The sequence below is a fragment of the Hydra vulgaris genome, chromosome 10, assembly GCF_038396675.1.
Source record: "Hydra vulgaris chromosome 10, alternate assembly HydraT2T_AEP".
NCBI classification, from domain to species: Eukaryota; Metazoa; Cnidaria; class Hydrozoa; order Anthoathecata; family Hydridae; genus Hydra; species Hydra vulgaris.
The window spans coordinates 42762146-42774777 of NC_088929.1; the positions used below are offsets into that span (position 1 = coordinate 42762146).

The window sequence follows — 12632 nt, forward strand, 5'->3', positions numbered from 1 at the left end:
CAAATGTTTTCCAAATGTTTAAATGGGTGCGGCCCGTAAGTACAACTAACATTTTATTTGACGTAGTTAAATAATTAATTTTTTTTTGACGTACATAAATAACTTAGTTTTCTAATTAAAAGTTAATAAGATGAATAAGATCTTTGTGTGTTAAACTTTCAGTTTCCGTGAAAGCTATATTTTCATGTGCCGCACATCAATGCAGCAAACTTCTAGCGCCCATTGTGCGTCAGAAATTTGTTATTTGGAAATCGATTATCCGGAAATCTGAATTTCTTACCGTTGAAATTCTAAAAAAAAAGGTTTTTCTAAATAATTAGTAATGATATTTTTTTACATATGCTTATTTTCTGGTTGTTGCTTCAACTTTTTTTTTTCTTAAAAGCCGGAAATAGGCATTCCTAATAAAAGCATAATGTATACTTTATGCTTTTATTAGGAATGCCTATTTCCGGCTTTTAAGAAAATACGCACTTCTTTAAGTCAAACTCTATGCCACGTTTTATCAAGTCTGTTTTCCGTTAGTGTTATGCTTAATAATTTTATTATCTTTGTTTTTACGCAGTCATTAGTTACTCATACTAAGTAAATCAGTAGCTACAAATATCAGTTAATCGATAAAAGTTGATAAAAATCGATAAAAGTCATGCGAACTTTTATTGATTAACTGATTAATGTATTATTATTATTATTATGCACAATAACTAAAAATCGGTCAAAACTTTAAGATTCTGTACCGAGAACATCATTCTTATGGCACGAATGTACTATATCCCTAATGTCAAAAATGTGAAAAACTAAATCTGACTATTACGTCCGAATAAAAAAAAAACAATTTTAAGTTTTCCCTGTTTTAACAAAAAAGAGAGCATAACAAATCTTTGCATTTTTTTCTCTACGGAATCAATAATATGAACCTTTATATTTTAAAAAATACCTTTACAAAAAAAAAGTCAAAGTATTATTATGTTGAGGGAGAACAGGAGACCTACGGACCCTTGAATTTTAAAAATATGTGTTCCAAAATTACTTTAAAAAATGAAATTTTTTCTTCTTCTATGAAGACCTAAAAAGAAACTTATTGTTTTTGAGTCATTTCCCTGATTGAAACTAAAAACTGTTGATTCAACAATAATTTTCAAAATAATATTTTCTTGTGTTTATAAATTAAAAGAAACTGGGGTTAAACATGGTTCTTAAGAAAAAAGCCTTTCTAGAGTAACAAAATTATCCAAATCGATTTTTGAAAACAAAAGAATACAACATTGACAACATTGTAATAAAGCAAGAACACCATAAAGTGTAAACTTTTTAGTTTATTGAACTTTAAAAAAAATACACAAATACCCCATTTTGCCCCGTGCTTGGGGCAAAATGGAAGAACTTGTGTAACAATAAAATTATTTACTTTTTTTCTTAGCTCATACGCAGTTATATATTTTTACTTTTTCTCTCAATCCCTACATGGGAATTTGGGATTGGGATCATATGCAATTTTTATTTTTTCTCTTAAATTCCCTATTTCTAAGTGCTATCCCTATGCATAATGCAATTTTGTTGTTGTAACTGATACTAGTACAATCAAATGAGATGCAAAAGTTGCAAATGAAAACAAAATGCAATTACATTTCAGTAAAATTGTCATTTTTTGCATTGCTGAGTAAGTGAGTTTGAGAAGAACAAAGAATAATAGAGTCAATTTCAGAAGAAGTTGAGTTAGAAAGATAGCATAGAGAAAGCGTACAGGTGTTGCACTGATTGAAAAATAGGTAGAACATGCGATGAATGTTGCTACGTTGACTGAGAGTTTTGGTTTGGGTAGGAAATCAATTGATTAAATGTTTCTAAACTTTTTTTGCTCTTCTAAATTAACTAAAAAAAAAATTTATATTTTTTGATAAAAGTTTAAGACGACCATGCAAGAGTATATATATGAGTATATATATACAAGGCCGCCAAGAGCGGTCACGCCGCCTGAGATAGCAACCCTAATTTGCGCCCTTATTTATCAAAACTTTCCTATATATATAAGTGAGGGACCTTTTTTTTTAAGGTATCTTTTTTTCATTTGGTGCCCCTTGAATATCTGCCGCCCTGGACAAACTGTTCCTTCCTCCCCCTCCCTTCTTGGCGGCACTGTATATATATATATATATATATATATATATGTATATATATATGTATATATATATATATATATATATATATATATATATATATATATATGTATATATATATATATATATATATTTATATATATATGAGTATATATATATATATATACATATATATATATATATATATATATATATATATATATATATATATATATATATATATATATATATATATATATATATATATATATATATATATATATATATATATATATATATATATATATATATATATATATATATATACATATATATACACACTCACACATACACACACACCCACAAAGTTGTGCAAAATTAAATTTTTACTACTTGTTTGATGATTGTTGTAACACATGAAACTCAGAGTTGCAATACTAAATTATAAACATAAGCATTTAGCTAATTCTAAGTACTGCGGGTTATAGTAACATATACTATATATATATATATATATATATATATATATATATATATATATATATATATATATATATATATATATAAGCACACAAATTTTTATTTAAGAAACTTTTTAAAAATAACATAACTTAATCATTTAATTGAACTTAATCAATTAACTAAATTGAAAAAAATCAATCCAAATTAAATGCACACTTCTTGCTTATTGGTAAAATCAACTTAGGGTTTTCCTTTCTAAATCAGTTTAATATTTTATTTTTGCAATCTTAGTTTGCTGTTGATGCTAAGATTGCAAAGCTTGTTATTGCTGCTTGTGTTAGTTTTAAACTTGCTCTAAAATTTTAGATTTTCGATAACAGATTAACTTTTCTGATTCATATTTGTTATCTGAATTTATGTCTTTTTTAAGTTGTTGTTAAGGCTGTTGAGAACCAAAATGAGGCAACAATTGTACTAAATAAAGGATGTCTTTTATTTTTAGCTTTTATCAATGCTGTTGAGAGCCAAAACGAGACAACAGCGCCTTTCGGATAAAAATCCCCCATTACTTTGTTTTTTATTTACAAATTATCTGGAAAACTGACTTGACATGCTACCAATTTAAAAATTTAAATCTTAAAATTTTCTAGTTTCTATAAGTTAGTACATATTTTCGCAATGATATTATAGGTTTTTTTTGTTCTATCAAAAACTTTTGATAAGATTACGAATAATAACTAAAATATCAGTCTTCTTGAACTTGTGTGCAGTATTTCGACACAAAATGCAGAAAGCTGGAGCAAAATATGTAGAGAAGCACATATTGTATTAAAGAAAAAAATCTGTAGACTTTTACTGCGTACTGTATAACTAAGCAAAAACGTGGTCTAGGGTTTATGGAAATCCATAATTAAATTTTTATATATCAGTTTATTATATCATTGATATTTGCGAAAGTCACGCACAAATTCACACTTGTACAGGGCTGGATTTAAATGCAGAGAGATTTATTTGAGACAATTTATTTAATCTATGCTAATCTATTTATGTGGCCTTTTTACTTCTTTATTTATTTACGCAAAAATAAAATTTTTTACCTCTTTATTTATTTACGCAAAAATAAAGATAAAAATTATGTTGAATGAAATATTTTGTTATTAATAAAAGCTATTATAGAATTTATATTATATTATAGAATTTGTGGCAAAGTTGAAAATTAGTAATTCAAGAACATTTATTATTCATTAATAATTCGTTTTTTTGTAAAGTCTGTCCCCATAAGTGCTACTATACGTCTGTATATATATATATATATATATATATATATATATATATATATATATATATATATATATATATATATATATATATATATATATATATATATATATATATATATATATATATATATATATATATATATCCGGTTGGTCACAAACTTCGTAAGATATTTAATTGAAATACCATTAAAATAAGCTACTCATGTATGCCAAACATTAAGTCCGTCATTAATTCGCACAATCACAGGATATTGTATAGCCAAGTTAAAGATGAGGGAAAAACATGCAACTGTGTCAATAAATCCATCTGTCCCATGAGCAATCAGTGCTTGTCGAAGAACATGGTTTATCAAGAGACCGTGTCGTCAAATAAACCTGACTGCAAAGAAAAAGTATATTTTGGCTTATGTGAAACTCCATTTAAATTTCGGTATGCTAACCATCTAAAATCTTTTAACATTAATAAATATAAAAATGATACCGAATTGTCTAAAGAAATTTGGGACATAAAAGAAAAAGTATTTACACCCTTAATTAAGTGGAAAATTGTAAACGTTGCAATCCTTATAACACTTCGTCAAAATTTTGCAATCTTTGTTTATACGAAAAATTCCTTATTTTAACATATAAAGGTGATAACTTGTTAAATAAACGAAATGAGTTGATATCAAAATGCAGACACAAGAATAAATTTCACTTTGCAATGACATCGCAAATGGCTGAAGCCTTTATTTAACGGTGAAAAGGAAAAAAAGAGAAAAGGAAAAAAGAAAAGAAATTATTCTAAAAAATAAAAAAGAGTTAAAAGTTAAAAATAAAGTAAAATAACAAAAATATTAAAAGTTACAAACGAACTAAAAGAATGAAAAAAACATAAAACAAGAAAATGAATAAAAAAGTAAAACGAACTAATAGATTTAATAAAATAAAACTAAAACAATAAATTAAAAGCGAAGTAACAACTTAAAAGAAAAGAAGTTCGAAAAATATTCGAAAAAATAACAAAAAGAACTTAAAACAAATACTACAAATTTTTTACGCTTTTCTATATCCACCAAAAGTAACAAATATAATTTATTTTATTTTGTAGAAGTTTTTGTATTTGCTTTTTCGTCATGTAATTTTCATTTTGTAGTTTTTGTGCTTGCCTTTTCGTTTGCGTAAAGTTTGTTATTATTTGTGCTGTTGTTGCTAATGATTTTTATTGTTGTTATTAATTGAGTGTTTTCATATTTTTTTGTCTTTTTATTTAATTTATTATAGCTTAATCATTATTTTTTTAATATTAATTTAATTTACACTTGGTTTCATTTATTAATATTACTGTTGAATTTTTTTGTTTAATTGTTTATTTTGTTTAGGTGTCACTCCAATGACTAGTTTTTAACTATATGAGTGACCTAACCTAATTTTGTAAAATTATAAAAGTTTGTAATTTTCAATTTTTGGTTAAATAAATAAATAAATGGAAATAAATTCCTCTTACTTTTCTTTGACACCGGTGATTAGCTAATATTTACATATATATTTATATATAAAATGAGGATATATACTTTACCGTACCTATTTCATATTGTTGTTTATTTCTCTCCTCCGGCGTCTGCCTTGTAGAGATATTAATAATGAATACAATGGCATTAATTACAAGACGGTCCACTGTTCCACTACTAAGTCACATATAAAACTCACAAGAGTTAAATACTTAATATAAGAAAAAATGAAGACCTCACATACACAAAAAAAAAGAAACGAAAATGAAATAAAATCAAAAAACAAAACAAACAAAAAAAAAAAACAAGAAAAACATGAAAAGCAAGATTCGAAAATAATCGAAAAAGTTCCAAAAATAATCTGGGCATTTTAGTTTAGAAAAAGATTGTTGTTTATATCTATTTTAATTTTGTTTATATCTATTTTAACTTTGTTATCGACTTTTCATGGAACGACCTCATTCTATTACAATATAATTTATATAAAAGTTCGTTAAGAAGTAAATTTCCAATATAAAAACTATTTACAGGTGTTAAAGGAAAAAGTAAAGTTTTGAATGTATTTTTAAGAGGTGGATGATGTGGATAGATTTTATGAATAAGAGCGAGTGTGTATTTTATGAGTGGTTGTGCTTTTTCACATCTAAACATCATATGGGGAAGGTTTTCCGTTTTTTTCATACATTGAGGGCAGAGATCGTCTGTTACATTTAAAAATCGAGTTGGTTGGAATTGCAAAGTGTATTAGTTTGTGTTTAATTTCGTCTGCTTTATTGTTGATGTTACTTTTGTGGATGTAGTTAAATAATTGGGACCAGTCTTTTGTTGTTATGTTTCTCATGCTATATTTATAGTAGTCCATCTGTAAAATTTTCCTGTTAGGTTTATTTCTGCATCATTTTTGGAGATAGTGTATCCATTTTTTGGTTTGAGGTTTATAAATTTGAGAGAGGGTGAGTTTTTTAGATAAATAGATGTTAGTGCTTTGTTGTGGTCGTAATTTTGGCTTTGAGAATTTATGAGGTGTTTCCATTTCGGTGGTAGTGAATTTATTATTTTTGTTAGAAGGTGTTGCTTTATACCGAGGAGTTGACTCTCTAGAAAGCCGTTAGCAAATACTTTTGAAATGTCGCCTATCTTGATTATGCGGTTGTTTGTGGATTCTGGTGATGGTTTAAGGATTTTACGCTCGTGTCTTATATATGGATTGTAGAATATGGGTTGGTTTAGTACTTCCTCGATGGTAAGATTTTTGTGGTTGTTGAATTTTCTATAGAGATGACTCCACGTTTTTATTGTTTGACGGTAGTAGGGGGGTAGAGTTTTTAATGAGTTTGAAGAATGCGTGGTGAGAAATATAAGATTTCCTTGATTTGCATGTCCGTAATTATTAAAAATATGAAGGGCTGAATCTTTCCACGCTCCCTGTTTGTTGTCATCAAAATATTTGGAAATCCAACTTAGTTGAATCGATTGCAGTTTTTTTTTCACGTCGATAATGTTTAAACCGCCTTTATTGATAGGGAGTTTGGAAATTTGTTTAGGTGTTTTTATGGAGCTATTATTCCAGAGGAAGTTGTCGATTTTTCGTTCTAATAGTTTTATGGTTCTGTCACATGGTATAGGTAGGGTGAAAGCAAGATGCCATAGGCCACTTAGTAGTGTTTGGTTGATTATTAGAGCTTTTCCTTTAATCGATAATTTAAATCTTTCCCACTTTTCTATCTTTTTGTCCAATTTTTCTATGCTTTTGTTCCATTGTCGGTTGATATATTGATTAGAATTAGAGAAATTAACACCTAGACTCTTAAGAGTAGTATCATGCCATACGAAATTTAGAAAACTGTCTTTTATTATAGATCTGTTTCGTCCAAGCCACAGACCTTGGCATTTGGAAATGTTCAACTTTGTTCCTGTACCTCGTTTGTATATGTTTAGAGCGTTGCCTAAAGCTATTATTGAGTTGTCAGTCGATAGGAAAAAGACAGTGTCATCCGCATACTGTTGCAGTTTAGTTTCTTTATTGTCGATTGTGATTCCTTTAATTTCTGGATTTCTCCTCATAAATTCTGCAAAAACCTCTGCCTGAATTATATATAGTATCATGGAAAGGGGACATCCTTGCCTAACTCCTCTGTATATATTTTTATTTGTTTGATAAATAACCGTTTATTTTAAGATATGCACTGATGTCATAATATAATGTTTTAATTACATTGATAAAGACAACATTAAAACCAAATTTAAATAAGCAATCATATAAAAAATTCCTGTCCACACGGTCAAAGGCTTTTATTTGGTCTATTGACACAATGGAGGCATCTAAATTAATTTTGTTAGCTATATAAATTATGTCTCTTGTATATGCAAGATTTTGATATATCGTTCGGTGGGGAACACTTGCTGTTTGGTTTTCGTGTATGATTGTTGGGAGTATTTTTGCTAGTCGGTTTGCTATGATTTTGATGAGTATTTTGTAATCTGTGTTTAATAGAGATATCGGTCTTCAATTGGAAATGTCAGTTTTTTCGCCTTTTTTAAATAAACATGTTATGATGGCTTGTTTTTGTGTTTCCGACATCTCGTGTTTTTTTATGATATCATTTAGAATATTAACTAAAATTTCACTAATATTATCAAAGTTTGATTTGTAGAATTCGACTGTTAAACCATCATTCCCGGGTGATTTGTTATTTTTCATATTCGTTAATGCGTTTTTGACTTAAGATAATGTTATTGGTTCGTCCAATGATCGTTGTTGTTGTTTAGATATTTTTTTAATATCCGAATTATCTAGTATGAATTTTTGGAGTGTGATATCATTTTTAGTGTCTTTGTATAGTTTTTGGTAGCAATGTTCAAAAGCTTTAGTGATGTCTTTGGTGTTATTTTTTTCAATTCCGTCTTTGTCTTTTATTAATGTTATGACTTGTTTAGGAACTTTTGATTTTTCCAGGTGGAAGAAGAATTTGCTCGATTTTTCACCCTCTGTTCGCCATTTAACCTTTGCTCGGATTTCAGCACCTTTGGCTCTATTTTTTTCATACATTATAAATTTTGTTTTTAATGCATCACTCAAGTTTTTCATTTGTGGGTTGTTATGGGCTTTTTTTAACGAGTTTTTTAATTGTTTTTTTAGTCTGTATTCTTGAATTCGAGTTACTTTAGCTTCCGTTTTGCTGAATTTTTGTGAAAATATTTTTAAAGACAAAGACGGAATTGAAAAAAATAACACCAAAGACATCACGAAAGCTTTTGAACATTGCTACCATTGTTATTTCTTTAAATAAATTTTTCCTTTTGATTTGGTCAGCATAACTTGAACCGGATTTTCCGTAAACATTTATTATTAAAAAACTGTGATAATCGTTTCCTACAAGTATGTAATTAAAGTGACTTTCGTGGTCTTCGTAATGGTCAATTATTTTTAGATTATGCTTTGTTGTATTAATTAATGTTATAGTACCTCCTGTGTGTGACGTACCGTTAGAATAGTAGCCAGGATTATTCCAAAGTTTTATAAAATTTTCTGCGTTTTGTGCATTAAGATGCGTTTCTTGCAATAAGAAAAAATCAAAGTTCATTTTTTTTAATTTTTCTATGATTATGTTTTGCTTGTTTATGTCAGCAAGTCCACAAATATTTACGGAGAATATTTTAACGGTTTCCATTTTTGTTTTATTACATTTTATGATATGTTTGTGGTTTGTGGTGATATAATTATTGGTATGACAGTAAGAGTAATTAAATGCGTAAAGGAATGGAATGTCAGATGTTTTACATTTACAAAAAAGTTTTCTCGTAAAAAAATAAAATAAAAAGATTAAATCAGATAAATTAGAGAAAAAAATAACAATAACAATAATATAGTATAAAAACATCTCATATCGCTTTTTTTCTTGGTAATCTCTTCGGGTCAATTTTTTGAGGAGTCGGTGGTGGGGCATTTCTTTTATAAATGTTTTTATCGTTTTGCCGTATTTCGCCTTCTTCCATTTCTGATTCTATATCGCTAAACTCATTTTGTTCGTTTATGGTCTTCTTTATCTTTCTTTCCTCTTTTTTTTGACTTTTACTTTTCACAATTTCAAATGCTGGTTCAGTAGGAGCAATTTTGGTTACTTTGCTTTCGGATAATTTTGATGTCAATTCATTATTATTTTCAGCTAGTTGATAACTAGATACGAAATCATTCGATTCGTTTTTGTCTTTATTATGGTGTTTATTTGGAATAGTTTCTGCAGTTGGTTTTTCCGTCGGTTTTCGAGCAATACACCGTTGTTGAGGCGGATGAGAATACTGGCATGTAGAACAAAGAAAGGATTTACCTGCATAGTGTAAAGCTATTTTGATACCACCAATTTCAATGGTATGAGGGATCTCCTCTAATTTTACTTTTGGATTAACTCGAAATAGTCGTCGGCCGTCTTTAAAATTACGGTCAAATTTATATGTTGTGTGTGTTATTGAATATACTTCCTTAATAAATGGATCCAATTCTGAAAGAATATCATGGTCTTCGTATTTTTAAATTGATGTTTTGGTTACTTCCAGATAATTGAATGTTTGATTCGCTAACATGTATAGCGTCTTCTTTTCTTTTTAGTTCCATCACCCAATTTCCTTTTTTGTTGTAAGTTAAACTATTGATTTTATTTTTCCCGATAATTAATGATACTTTCTCGTAAATTTCTTGAGCTCTGTTTTCTTGATATTTTTTATTGAAGCTTTCGGTCGGATCCATATCAACATGTAAGTCTAAAATGCATTCAAGTCGATTAGATTTTGAAGATGTAACACTCGCGTAACTCGCCATATTACGACAACAATAAGCAAAACTAGCAGTGTCTTAATAAATTTTCACGATCTCTAAAACAACTTCAGCCAAACAGATCAGGTGCATACCTTATTAACACAAATAGAACTGTTAGTTTTTTGTGTTTTTTTCTGTGGTGCATACCTTATTAACACAAATACTCGTACCTATTTTAACCATTTCGATGATTTAACATTGCTTTTTATAAATATTAATTTTTGGAGGTATCTGATTAAAAACGCACAATTCATATTTGTTTTGGTTGTGGCTTGATATTTCGTTATATAAGAAAAAATATATATATTAGCATAACATATTTCCATAATCAACTGAAATATTTGAATGAGATATAATTCTTATAAATTATACTAATATCTATTTCTAAATCTGCCTTCTCTCGATGCAAGCACAACGTTGATCCACTGTATAAAATCTAACGTTAATGCAATGCATATGGATCAACGTTGATTCAATGTATATAATCCAGCGTTAATCCATTTGGATTAACGTTGAGTTATAAACATTGGATCAACGTTAATCCATATACATTGGATCAATGTGGGGTTATTCACATTTTATCAACGTTGATCCATATACATCGGATCAACGTTGGATTTAGATCGGAAAAACAACAAATTTTTGCGATATTTTTAAGTCAAGGTTGTATTTACATCGGAGAAAACAGCCGACGTTTGCGATGTATTTACATACGTTAGCCTAACGTAAGTGTGCCACCTGGGATATGAGTAAAAATGAAATAGTTTTTCAATTCTTTATTCGAAAAGTTCGCATCCTATGTCTCATAAAAAGATTTTAGGAATTGGTTGTAAACTAAGGTTCAAGTGTTAATATCTTTCCAATGAAATTGCTCCCAAAACGATAATAAATTTGCTTTGTTGTATATGCGTTTAAAAAAGATTTGTTTGTCATTTGGTATTTCGTTTGGTTCTTTGGTTTATATTTTCTGTGTATTCATTAACAACACAGTAAAACTTTTTAAAGTTCTACGATTGATAACTTAAGATCAGCAAAAAAGGTAAATACCATCACTAAATCATCATAAACAAAACTTTCTACTTCTTAAATTCGATTATAGTGTATCAAATATAGAAATAAATGATTTAATTTTAAGTTTATCTTATGATGGGGGCAGGGACAATTCTAGGAATAAAATGTAGGAGAGGGGTAAGGCCTTAAAAACTGCCGACTGCTGTCTAAAAAAAAAGTTCTCAAAAAATCTGCCGACTGAAATATGTGAAATGCCAACTAGCCGACTATATTCCTTAAAAACCAACTATGAGCTGAAAATAGCCATCTTTAGAAGGGTGTAACGATTCAACACCCCCTCACCCCGTAAAATGGCCCTGGATGCGTTTTTCTTGGACAAAATTAAATAAATCTTCGTAATTCCATTGCTTTTTTTTCTCTTTATATCCTTTTAATAGTTCCATATTCAGTATATGGTAACGTGTTTTTTACTTCTTGTTCCTAGATTTTAAATAAATTGTCAAAACGTTACCTGTTTCAACCTGCATAACTACTAAGTAATATCTTAGGATTTTAAAGAATTTTATTTACTCATAACAAATCCTTCAGTAAGCAATTCCAGAAGAGAAACATTAACACGAACTGGAATTCTTTTTTCTTTTCTAAAAGATTGTTGCCTTTAATCTATTAAGAACAATCAGTGCATCGAACATTTTTAAAAAACTTTGTACAAAATAAAATTTGAAGCCATAATTTTGAAATTGATTTTAGAATCAGAGTCACTCAGAAGAAGACAAGTTTGTTTTACCACCAAGTCCTACATTCTCGCACGCATATATAAATGCGTTGTAACTAAAAATTAAAAACTAAATTATAAAGCAAAATTTTGCGGAAAAATTAGAGAAAAATCCAAAATAAATCAAGAATGCACACTTTTTCGAAGTTATTGTTAAAAGTATAATTTATAAAATCAAAAGTTGTTTCAAAGCAAATAAAATGAACTGGAAATTTATAATCAAAACTGAAAGTTTTGAGATGATATAATATACTTTATACATAAACACTAATGTTTTTATAAAACGTAAGATAATTACGTAAGATAATTAGAGTTCATTAAATATAAAATAGCATAATATTAATATTTTAAATTATTAAATAATTTAAATGCCTAATCAAAATGCTCAAATTATCATGTTGCAACACTCTTTACTAAATGTCATCAAAATTAATGATGAAATTTTTTTTGATCCGAGAGTGATAGCTTTTAAATGAACACATTTTTCATTTCAGTTGGAAAAAATTTAGCTAAAAATTTTCAAACCGAAACAAAAAAATTTATAATTTAATTTTCCTTTAGTGTCTTGTCTAGATTCTTTTGAATTATTGATGAGTTTGATAAAGTATTTAAAATGCTTAAGTCAAATAAAGCAATAGGTCATGATGATATTAGCGGAAACGTGGTTATTAACTCATATGAAACCATAAAAAATGTTCTATATAA

General features: G+C 28.0%; 1 protein-coding gene across 1 annotated transcript in view; it reads right to left on the reverse strand.

The window, feature by feature from the left end:
* Positions 1-10262, reverse strand: part of LOC124816499 (uncharacterized) — a 29728-nt gene extending 19466 nt beyond the window's left edge. The window contains exon 1 of the mRNA XM_065808074.1: positions 10234-10262. The gene's annotated coding sequence lies outside the window, so the exon portion shown is untranslated. The remainder of the gene's footprint in view (positions 1-10233) is intronic.
* Between the last annotated feature and the right edge of the window lie 2370 nt (positions 10263-12632).